The sequence below is a fragment of the Aulostomus chinensis genome, chromosome 8, assembly GCF_037954235.1.
Source record: "Aulostomus chinensis isolate RoL2024-O1b breed Wild chromosome 8, RoL_Achi_v1.0, whole genome shotgun sequence".
Classification (NCBI taxonomy): domain Eukaryota; kingdom Metazoa; phylum Chordata; class Actinopteri; order Syngnathiformes; family Aulostomidae; genus Aulostomus; species Aulostomus chinensis.
In genome coordinates this window covers 3,557,501-3,569,421 of record NC_141327.1, presented here as the reverse complement: position 1 = coordinate 3,569,421, position 11,921 = coordinate 3,557,501, and the positions used below count along the sequence as shown (strand labels likewise).

At 47.0% G+C, this 11,921-nt stretch overlaps 1 protein-coding gene across 7 annotated transcripts in view; it reads left to right on the top strand.

Moving 5' to 3' along the window:
• The first annotated feature begins 2,120 nt into the window (after positions 1-2,120).
• LOC147256849 (uncharacterized) overlaps positions 2,121-11,921 on the top strand; it is a 66,632-nt gene continuing 56,831 nt past the window's right edge. For 2 of the 7 annotated variants that reach the window (XM_086210482.1, XM_086210486.1), the window contains exon 1: positions 2,121-2,336. The gene's annotated coding sequence lies outside the window, so the exon portion shown is untranslated. Of the gene's footprint in view, positions 2,478-3,101; positions 3,215-3,246; positions 3,389-10,479; positions 10,638-11,921 lie in introns of those variants that run through there. The other 5 variants (XM_086210483.1, XM_086210485.1, XM_086210484.1 and 2 more) reach the window with 5 other exon arrangements.

The window sequence follows — 11,921 nt, the reverse complement described above, 5'->3', positions numbered from 1 at the left end:
TCTCCGATGAGCAGCGATGACAGCAGTGAACGACGCGTCGACCAGCACACCACCTCCGGTTGTACTTTTCAAAATAAAACGGGAAATCATTCCACTTAAACAAATAATGAGGGTTCTTTTCTGCGTGCTTGACTAAATATGAAATCTTCTAACATCAGATTTTCAAATATTTTTGTAAGCGTTTATTGATGTATATTTTTGTGTGTGTGTGTGTGTGTGTGTGTCCGTGCGTGTGTGTAGAAATTCCACTCATCTAATTGAAATACATAAACACATGAAATTAACGAAACAGCTGTGACAATAAAACAACAAAACAAGAGGTATCACCACGAGTGAAAAAAAGCACTCAGAGGGAGTTAAATCAACATAACATAGAAACTAAATGGTTGGGGGGAAAAATCGTATTAAATCTCCACTTTCAACTCGTGAGTTCCTCAATAATACAGTGTCCTAAATGACACATTACAAGTGAATTTAATTCAAGGTGTCTTTGTAAAATTTGATATATGTGTCTTGAAATGTTGCACATTTTAACACACATTAAATCTACAGTTTGCAGAAATATGATTTGCTATTATTTTTAAGCTGGCATGCCAGCTGTCATGTTGGACTCAGTAGATGGAGAGGAAAAAAAAGGATGAAGGATGAAAAATTGAGGGAACTGAGGAATTAATGTGACACGGTGTGGGGTGTCACCCTGGTTACAAGGCCTCTCCCCACATACGTCAAGTGGGCTGAGAGCGCCCTCTAAAGGGCTGTAAGATGTTTTCTCCCATATAGAGAGCTAGAATGGATGTGGAAGGTCAAGGTGGTGTGGTCCCTGTGGTAGTAGGAGCACTCAGGGTGGGCACCCTCAAACTGGGAGAGTCTCTCTCTCTCACACACACACACTGATTGCTCTGATACATCCATCCATTCCATTTTCTACCTCTTATCCTGTTAAGGTTGGTGGGGGGTGGAGCCTATCCCATCTGCTTTCGGGCGAGAGGCGGGGTTCCCCCTGGACAGGTCACCAGTCCATCACAGGGCCAGCACATATAGACAGACAACCATTGGCTCTCCCAGCCACGCCTACAGTCAGTTTAGAGTCTGGATTAACCTGGTCCCCTCTTGATGTCTTTGGACTGTGGAGGAAGCTGGAGTACCAGAGAGAACCCAGCAGGAACAGGGAGAACATGGAGACTCACACAGAAAGACCCCGTGCTGCAGCCGGGGCTCGAACCCGGAACCTTCTTGCTGTGAGGCCACAGTGCTGACCACTGCACCACCGTGCAGCCCATATTTTCAAACTCAATTAATTAATTCCTTTAATCTAAAACCAGTGATATATTATTATGTTTATTAGACACAACTGTGACCTGGACTGAAAAAGAGTAAAGCCACTGAAACAGAAGAAGCTTCAAAATTAAATAAAAACAGTCATTCTTCTTTTGGTCACTAGATGGCAGTGTTACAACTAAATGCTCGCTTTCAAGGCAGACGAGAATATCAGGTCCTTCACAGGGTGAACTTCATCAAACAAAATGATAAAATAGAAAATAAAAGTTAATTCTTCAGTACTATAACACACATGACATGTCTGCTGAGCATACAATCTACTAGACTAGGAATTTAGTATCAAAGCTGACAAGATCAGCAGGTTTTATAGTACATACACACCGTAAATCCCTGTTTGTGCTGTATTTGTGCGTATAACACTCTCATCAGTGGGGTCCCTAGAGTCCTGGCAGTAGTGACACTGGAAAGAACTCAGTCCACGGTCTCCTCCCCGGCACTTGTGCTCTCCTGAGTCAGCAGCCCGTTGTATGATAGGATAACCCGACACACACACCTCACAGTCACTGAAACCTGCAGTGTTGAGTTGCAGTTCAACAATGCACCATCTTAATTATGTGGTTGAGGGAATTTGAGCTTTCAGTTCCACCTCGCATCAGATGTTTAGCGGCTGAAGGCTGCTTTTAACAACCCTGTGCATTCGCTGCCAGCCCCGAGCCCTGGAGGCTGTTAAAGCTGTTAGTATGTTTCACATGACGACGACTGTTCCCGAACACGTGAACGTGCTATGATTCATTTAATTTGCTTCATCAACTCCTGTGGCGTCCACAGGTGTGCGCGTGAGTGTGGGCGTGTCTCGGCCCACGTCAGACCCGAGCGCTGCAGCAATTATCCATTCGCTCCGGTGGAGGGGAAGGAGTTGGTTTAATCACAGGTGGAATTCGGGGAATCCGCGGTCCGGCCGAGGAAGCGCTGCCGTGCGCCAGCCGGGGTGGACTCAGGTGAAGGCTTCGGTCTCAAAGCGTCACCAGAACAGAGGCTTGACGGGTCTCCCGGCAACGGTGAGAACCGCCAGTTACATCGGTGTTACTCCAACCGTCGTGAACTGAAATGCGCGGTGCCGCTCGGCACCGTCCGGTCGATGCTGATGAGCAACTTTCTACCGTTTGAATGGAAGTGCCGTCGCCTGCTGTTGTCCGACCGTAGGTACCGAACTCCGTCTGAAATATAACGGTGTCAGGTTTGCTGGTTTAAGGACGAGGGCAGGGACCGCTGGCTGAGCGACTCTTCGTGTCTTCTAGTTCAACGGACTCCTGCGTCATATTCGGCGTACACTTTGTCAAAAAAAAAAACAAAACTTAGCGTTCATAATAAAACATCGTTGCAGATATAAGGAAGCATAAATAGGCCACTTTTTGAACGGGGTTCTGCTCGCTCAGGTAGAACGAGCAGGTCTCCTCAGTTCCTCCAAGTTAACGGATTTGTCACTTTTATTAAACAGGTAAAGGTAAAAGAAAGGAAAACAAAAACCCTTGAAGTTTCCAGAATTTTCACTGAAACGGACTCTTAATTCAGTTTGTTCACCAGCAGGTTGGACTGGTCAGAAAAACATTCTGTCCTTAAATACCTACAGGGCTGCACACGTGTACGTTTGCAATGATGTGCGTTGGTGACGCCGCTGCTCGTGGCATCGCGTGCGTGTGTGTGTGTGTGTGTGTGTGTGTGTCCACCGCGGGTGTCCATGTGCCGGTGTGTGTGATGGACATTTCTGCTGCCGCAGCATTCCGTGTGTTACATAACAGGTTGTCCTCTGCGTCGTCCTGCAGGGCTGCCCAGGATTAAATAAAGACGCTGTTCTCCTCCTTGGCACGTTAGAGCTCCTCCTGTGTGGGATGTGGGACTTCACTCTGTACAGGACCTCCCGCAAGAGCCACAACCAGTGAGATGGGAATCATTATTATCTGCTTTTCAAACATCACTTGGTGGCCTTGAGCTGCTGCTGTCCTCCAGAGTGGAGGGAAGGCCCTGATGTAGCGAGGTGATGTAACCCTCAATCATTCCATTTCCTCGTTCCCATTCAGAGATTGTGAGGCTGAGGAGTTCTTCCCTGCAGGTTAGTTTGTCGGTGGATGTGAGCGCTGCTCGTTATTACTGCAGGATTATGAAGAATATTGTTCCCTTCCGCTTCTTAGCTTCATAGTTTGGTGATATGATGTGGTGCCGCACCACTCAGTCCTATGATAATTACATGGCACAACCCAAACCCATCAAAGGTCAAGCCGCACCAATCCCAGCCTCGGCTGTTCTTGGAGTGCAGCGATTTCCTGCCGGTGTTGTTGTGACATCAGAGTGTGAAACTTGAGGACACTCATCTGTTTGACCTTGTGATTTTAGGCCGATCACACTTGTGCACAGTAAGACTTTTTAAAATGCGTTCGTTGATTTCTTCTTCTTGGCCAACAAACGTTGAGACTCAAATTGTTTTGCTGCTCACGCATTTTACGTCCTTAAACTTTGAATCGTGAATCTTGGAAGCAAAGCTGTTTCTGTTGGTCTCCTCCAGTTGCTACATGTTCAAGTGTGTATTTGGGACTGTGTGCGACTGTGAGTCTGTGTGAATGTGTCGTGACTGGCGTTTGTGCTCGTGTGAATGTGGCTGAGGTCGTTGTGGACTCTGCTCAGACTTGTCATCGTGGTTAACGCAGGAACCTGTTGTGATTGACGGAACCATTTACTCAAGAACGGATGAGTGGGAAGGCACACTTTCCTCTTTGATGGTTACACTTTTGCTCCACCCTAAACAATCAAACACTGATTTGACCACGAAAGTGCCTGAAAGTTCAGAGCTGCAGGAAGCGCCAGCAGAAGGCTGTGGGGGGATCTCGGGCCGTGATCCAGCACACGGAGACCCGTCATGATCATGAGGAGCCAGACCACTCAGAGCTTTAGAAACAAGTGCTAAAAACCAGTTGTAAAACTAACTGGTAACCAGTGAGGGGCGGCAGGGACTGGTGTGAACTGGTCGCCTCTCATTACACGCGAGCAGCCTGGTGGCAGCGTTGTATGTCAGTCCATGAATGTTTGGTTCGCAGCTATCAGTTTAGTTCTAGTTCAGTGAGCCCGGACCAGGTGGGTTAATACTGAACCAGGGCCTGTTTGGGTCCAAAGTCTTTACTGTTTTGCTGGTTTAACATATTTAGTTTCCTTTTTTATTCCAGGTTAAAATGTTGTGAAAACTCCACATGAAATGTGTCTGAAAGGGCAGTTCTGAAGTCTGCTTCAGGAGAGTCTTAAAACCTGAACCACAACTCACTGGCAGTCACTTGCTACATTCATGTCACTGGTAGGTGGAGGATCACGCTTCACTCCTTCCTCCGTCTATTTTGGTCCGCCTCGCTGCCGTTGGTGAGCGGCTCGAGTGTGAAGCTGCGTCAGGTGTGTGCTGCTGCTGCTGGGATGAAGCTGTTATTTAGCACTTGAGAAGACTGAGAGACCGGAAGCCTACTGCCTCCAGGTGTGCTCCAAATCCCAGCCTCTCTGGATGTTCTTGGAACCCACCTTGCACCTTGCAGCTATGTTATGTTTGGAATGCAAATCGGTTGTGTGTGTCGTGTAAATTGGCAGTGCTATTATCCCTTTGTTTACCTTGGACTTGGGTTTCTGCGCTCTGCCTGAGGAGGGCGATGAGAACGTTGAAGGTGAGAATGGCCCTGAACGGATGAGTCAGACAGCTCTGCTATTCTTACCGCCGAGGAGGTGACGATGTGTCGGGGCATCTGTCGGTTGCTGTCAGCAGGATTACACCAGGGCCTGAGCACCAAACGCAGGGGGGAGTTCGCCCTGGTAGAAGTGGTTCTTAGTCGTAGTTTTGGTTTAGGAACACCGGTTGCCATTGCAAAGACCAAACATTGTTTTGTCCAGAGGCTGAAATTGTGAGTCCTTGCTAGCTGACTACTGATCAAGACCAACTGAATGAACTCCAACTAATCAAGAGGAATGTTGGCTGTTGTTTATGTTGGAGCTCACTCGTTCTGTCTGAGGGTAGAAGACCTGGTGATTGGATCCAAATCACCCAAGGGTGCTGTGGAAGAGCTGTGCCCCCCCCCCCCCGTCAGCCTGACTCGTATCACACACGTGGTCATGTTGTGTGTCAGATAAAACCCAACAACTCCTGGCTGTTTGGGGCACAGCACTTGTGGAAAACCTTGTTTTAGAATGCAGTGACAGCTCAATGACTGGTGTCTCCTCCACCGGTGGTCCACGCGCTCCCATTGCCACTTGAGCTTTTCCTTTTGCCACCCAACACCAGTGCAGCGCACGTGTGTGTGTGTGTGTGTGTGTGTGGTGCATGTACACAAGTTGTACACTAAAGTATTTTCAGCCTCACTGGAGTTGTCTTGGCATACTTGAAGCTTGAAACGTGAACCCATGTGACCACGGTGGCGTGGGCTTGATGCTCTCGGCTTTCTGAGATCATCACACATCACAAGTGCGGTTATTTCAACTTATAAATCGGTGTTTTTGGTTCTGCCTTCATATTCTTCTGCCTGCCCAGCACATGTAGTTAAAGCTCCATGGCTGCCCACTCACATGCGTGTTGAAGTTGTTTCTATAAGCTGTAGCACGTGTTTTATAGTGTGTGTGTGTGTGTGTGTTCTCGGCTCCAGTCTCACTGTTGTGGACACACTTCTAACTCTGAGAGATTTTATTGAGGTCATCATAATGACAGCGACAGTTTTCAGCTTGGTCCCGGTGCCCCAGGTCATACTTGGGTTTGATAAAGGTCATCAGATCATTGGCGAGCTCGTATCCTTGGTGCTGTGAGAGCGTCCGAGGTGAACTTCACGCTCTTGTATGAATCGCCCTGTAGACACAGACACACAGATGCTGGACACAAGATCATGTCTGACAGTAACAACGTGCATGGAGATGGAAATCCTTTCTTTTTTTTGAGGACAATTACACATTTAATTAGCCTGTTGAGAAAAATGGAATGGCATCAACTCTGGTGTAAGTCAGTGAGCAGCTCTCTAACCCTATGGAGTATTTAGGATTATGAACTGCAGTATTATGTGAGGTCCTGTCACTCCCTGGTAGAAATACTTCAAAGGCTCTGGTACACTTTTAGTGACTCTTTGTAATGCGTTTGTTTGCGCGGAGGCTTGATGGGATCGGCGTCACAGCTGTAACGTGACAACAGCGCCCGATGGAAATTCAGAGTTAAAGTAGAAAAAGCAAAAAAGTGTATTTTGACTTTTATCATCTCTCAAATCGGCGTCCTGAGCTCACAAGGGTGTTTTGTTTTTTTTCCTTCCAGCTTTTACTTCTTTGTGACTCCAGTCTGCAGATAGAGCCAACCATGAAGCTGTAGCTTGAAGCTAATGAAGCCCCCCGGCCCCTAACCACAGAAACCACATCCCCCGTATTACTGAAGTCCTCTGGGGCCGTGAGACATTCAAATGCTCTTTTTTTTTTTTTTTAACTGCAGGGTCTCACTGATGTTTGTCTAATCAAACTGTGAAATCAACTGTTTCTAGACTGTCGGTCCTGTTTTGCACTTCTGCTCGTTATCTTGTGCGCCATGAATGCAGGTCATTGTCCGAGGTGTGTGTGTGTGTGTGTGTGTGTGTGTGTGTGTGTGAACAAGCAGTGACCACTCACCGATATTTGACTGGCGATTGATGATAGTGACTCAGCTTTCAGCTGTCCACACGTGTTTGTCCATTATTGCAGTCTTCACGAAGTTAGAACAAAAAGCCCCCCCCCCCCGCCTGCCCAGTTTAAAGGCTCTCACAGATCCTCTACCACCCACGCTGAGCCTTTCAGCTGCTCAGTGATGAAAACTGACGCTCGGACAACTCATCCAACATCAGGCTGCAAAGACCAGAGAAACTAGCCTAAAGATCAGGACATTTTTCCTCTGAACGGTAGAATCCCCGCCTCCCAGGCTGCTTCTCATCAATGAATTCAGACTGTTTTTTAATCATGAACCCAACTGCGTGTGTTGTGGCAGTGCTGAAGTCGACAAGTGTCCCACAAGTGCAGCCAAACTCATGCATTTTAGTAAAATAATCGAGACTCGAATGAAACGCCAGCAGGCTGCGCGAACCCTCCGCCACGGCAGCGAGCTGGGGTCAGATGCCACCAGGTTTCAGTTTATTTATAAAAAGACCTCCTTTCCACTGCGTGGAGTCTCCTGACGGCTCCACGCCATCAGAGAGTGACAGAATTAGTACAGGAAACAGGGCCAGCTGATCTTTGTGCGTGCGTGACGGTGTCATTGTGAAAACCCGTTATTAGCCGTTGTTAGCCCTGCACCGTGAGTGTGTTTTTCAGTGGTTGTGGACAGTAATTATCCGTGTGGAGAATAATACACCTCTACTAGATGTATTAACTTATTTCAAGTCCCCCTGCTGTTGACAGTCATTTTTTTTTCTCCCAGCTGAGTGTTGGAGCTCCTCTGATGATGTTTGAGGATGGAAGCCTGGTTTTCACATTCAGTTCTACAAGTATCAGTTTTCTCTGTGCTCTGAGAGGCGGACCCACGGGCAGGATTTTGAAGGCGAGCTTGTAGGGTCGATATTCGGCTCACACACGTGTTATGGAAAACCTGCCGCCTCTCAGTCACATACCGTGAGAATGATGGAGGATTGGGAGACATCTTGTGTCTCCTCTCAGCACGGTCCCGCAAGGGTTAGGAACAGATCCCAGTCCAGGCTCAAGGAGCTCTTGAATGGAATCAGAAACCAACACCCACCAGTATCCCCAGTATGGACATCAAGAGTTCTTTCCTCTGTCAGGATAATTATGGCCACGAGATGGTGTCTACATGAACATGGTTTGTTTTTGTTACTTGTATTTTTGACCCATCTGCCTGTTGTTCAGGGGACAACCTGCTTGATAGACGCGAGCTGAAAAACATTTGTACGTTCACATAATTTGCAATTTAAAGAAAACAAACTCTTAAAAGTGAGGCAGGTGCCTGCAAAATGGTTGAAGCTATCAAAATTGAACACCTTCTACTTTTTCATATCAATGGTGGGAATTATTAGCCTTTTGATCTAAAGTTTTTAGTATCTCTTTGTAAAAGAATCCACTTGGTTTCAAAGTTGTTACACTTGCTTGTCACTAGGGCGGTAATCTCCCAGTCGACTGGTCGATTTGTTAGTCGATACGTTCTGGCTCGACCAAAATTCTGATTGCTCCTGATGAAATTACCGTGGCAAAAAAAATGGACCAAAGTACCAAAAGCACCCCTGTTTCAGATGACAGTCTGTCTTTGAACACCCCCCTTGTTTTTGCTATTTTGGACTCTCCCGACCCGCTAGAGACAGACTGAAGAGGACTAGAAGGCCAGTGCCTGGTGGTTTGATGAATGTCTATTTAATTTTGACGGTTTCTTCTAAAGTCAGTTCTCGTCCAACACGTCAAAGACGTCTGCAGCGTGGCAGCATTTCATGAAAACAGATCATGGAAAAAAAGTCAAATGCAAAGTTTGCCAACACCAGTTTTCATGTCACAGCTCCACCACAAACGTATCACCTAAAAACGGTGAGCTAACGTGTCCACCTTAGGTTGCCCCGTCAGTTTTGAGTATATGAACATATCAGAATTGACATTTCAATGTTGTAGTCCAATAATTGTTTTGTTTTAATTGTAAAAATTCTTACAGTGGACTTGCCTTTTGTGTTTGAGCGTAAAGTTTCAAGTCAAAAGTCTATTTGTGTCTCAGCCGCGATGCTGAGCTCCTGCGTTCAGTCTGGCTCTGTCAGGACCAATGATGGCGTCGGCCAATTGTTATAACCTGACAAAAACAATTGTCTAAATATTCCTCAACAGGTTTTGTGCTGATAGTTGACACAGTAGAGTTTTCATGTATAAAATTAGTCGATTTTTAGTTGAAATTTTAGGGCTTCAGTCGACCAAGAATGTCTTTGGTTGATTGCAGCCCTACTTGTCATAAGCTGGTGAAACCGTACGAGGGCCTGAGCGACCTGTCTGCCGACCATGGGCTTGTCACAGATCGAAAAACTTTTTTTTTTAACAGCATATGAAATGACAAAAAAATTCCTTTGAGATTTAAAAGCTGTGTAAGGTAGTGTGTCCAGCAGAGAGCGCTCCAGTGCCGGAGCTCCTGAGCACCTTTTTTTTTTTTTTTTTTTCTTTAGTCGTATCAGCAAGAAAAATTGGTGCACAACCAATGTCAAAAGGGTCTATTTTTCAGTCCCGCACAAAAACTCAGTATCGGTAATCACCGTTTTTATTTTTCTGCTCTTTTCTGATTGTGAGGTTGCGCCCCACTGAGGAGATGCCTCGGTTGATGGGTGTGGTCATGTTCCTAACAGACGCACGTCGGTTTTTGTGGATGGCGTCCAGTAGATCTGTGTCTCGTATGTCTTAATACAAGTGGGGAGGCCTTTCCAGTACTCAGTCAGGCGCAACATTACTGCCCAGGTTTTGGTACTCGGATGGCTCCTCTACTGAGCTCATCCCCGGCCTCGCCACTCCTCCCTCTCCTCTTACCTTCATCTCCACCAGATTACGTGCTTTACTTTTCCAAAACTCCCCTTTCCCCTCTGGTCTGCACCCCAAAACCTCCCTCTCTTTCTCCTCATACTCCTGCAGCCAATAACAGGGAGGGGGCTCAGCACTGCTTAGCAACAGCCAACCCGCTTAGACCGGACAGGACTGGCCCCTCCTACGTTTTTGTGGGTGGAGGGTGGACCCTGACTGGGGTAAGGTTACCTGGAGTGCACACACACACACACACACACACACACACACCTACCTCCCTCTAGTTCTGGTGTAGGAGGGGGATAGTTAGTCCAGTGTCTGCTGTGTTTACAAAGCAGTGGTGTGTGTGTGTGTGTGTGTGTGTGTGTGTGTGTGTCAGGGAGAGAGAGTCAGTACTAACTGCTGTCTCTGGCAAAGGAATACAGCAAGAGTGACAAGGCATTCCTCATCTATTTCTGTGGCACACACACATTTCTTGCATGTTCATTTTTCAGAACCAAAAACGGAGGTGGACCCCCCCCCCCATCTCCTCCCTGCTCCTCCTCTCAACCACCATCACATACTGCGTAGTCTTTCCCCGCCTGCGTACATGCGCTTACACACAGCAGTGATACTGTGAAACGACGCATGAACGTGCAGAGCGGTGGGTGTGTGTGTGTGTGTGAGAGAGAGAAGGAGGAGGGGGATCGTGTGTGTGTGTGTGTGAGTGAGGACATGCAGCCAAGTGGATGCCAGTCTGAAGTGGAGAGACGGAGCGATGTGAAGGAGCTTCCATGATGATTTGTCTTTTTTTTTCTCCTTAACGCTGGATGTGTTTTTGTGACTATGCAGCGTGAGAAGCCCAAACAGTAAGTTACAGCTCAGGTAACAGTTATGTGTGGGCTGTGTGTGTGTGTGTGTGTGTGTGTGTGAGTGAGAGTGAGCGAGCATACTAGGGCATAGGTCCGTAGGAAAGTAAATGGTCCGTGCACTTTGAGATGTTGATGGTTGCAAAACAAGTCAATCATTTAACAGTAACTAGTGTTTTGGGAGATTGTTTCCAGATTGTGTCAACTAATGTCCCATAGAGAAATGGAAATCTAAAGTTTTTTTTCAGTGCTTTAAATGTGATCTTTATTTTTTATGTTTAAACCGTTCTGTTTTGTTTTTTTTTTGCTCCAACAATGACTTGGAAGCTTCAGTAAATTCCAGGACAAATCCTCAAACGTGTGTATGATAACTGGGCCTGAGGAAGGTGATCCCAGTGTGACGGTGCTGCGGCTGAGCCGAACACACGGACCAGTGTTGTGGTTTCCTCTGGAGTCGGGGGGCTCGATTGCTTCCAGATGCCTTGATGCAATGATCGTACATGCATTCGTATCGTGGAGCTTTTCCCTGAGCTGAATATGGCGCGCTTGCAGGTCACTTTATGTCAAATGTGCTCAAACTTGTAGACCTAACATTAAATGGTTAATTATTTATGTAAAAAAACAACAACATAACTATCTGTCCACACAATGTTCAAAGCAGGGAGTCACCTGTAAAGTGTCAAGTGTGTTTTTGACCACAAGATTAATTTTAATGAAGGGCTTCACCTTTCGACAAAGGTCTGAAGGTGATGGATGTCCATTGATCAGCTGAGGGTGAGAGGGTTTGTGAGCCCCTGTGTGCAGAGCTCAGCCGGCACCTCGCTCAGAAGCACAGACATGCTAGCTCCACAAAGAAGGGAACTGGGACAGCCGGGACTTGAACCTGGGACCTTCTTGGGACAAAAGCCATTGTGGCTTTGTGAACTGGACATTGTGATGACCTTATTTTTTTCTTCACATTTAGAGACTATCGATTAACTACTTGCCCTAAAATGAACCTGCGCTGTCTGCCTACCGTACAACTGCTGCAGGTCACTAGTTGTTGACAAATAGATTAGCCGACACCATCAGAGGACAACATAACCTGCTAGTGGTAGAGGAGAGCAGCCGGAGCTGAGGCGTCCGTCACTGTTCCCGGTGGAGGTTCCGTCTGTATGAACAGGATCGCGCGGGTCATGCAGCCTCCATAGCAGCGACACGTCTAGCAGGTCACCCGCAGGAAGAGACCCTCCAGGCATTTCAGAAGCTTCTTACACTGCAGATTTTTGTCAGGGACGCTTTGGA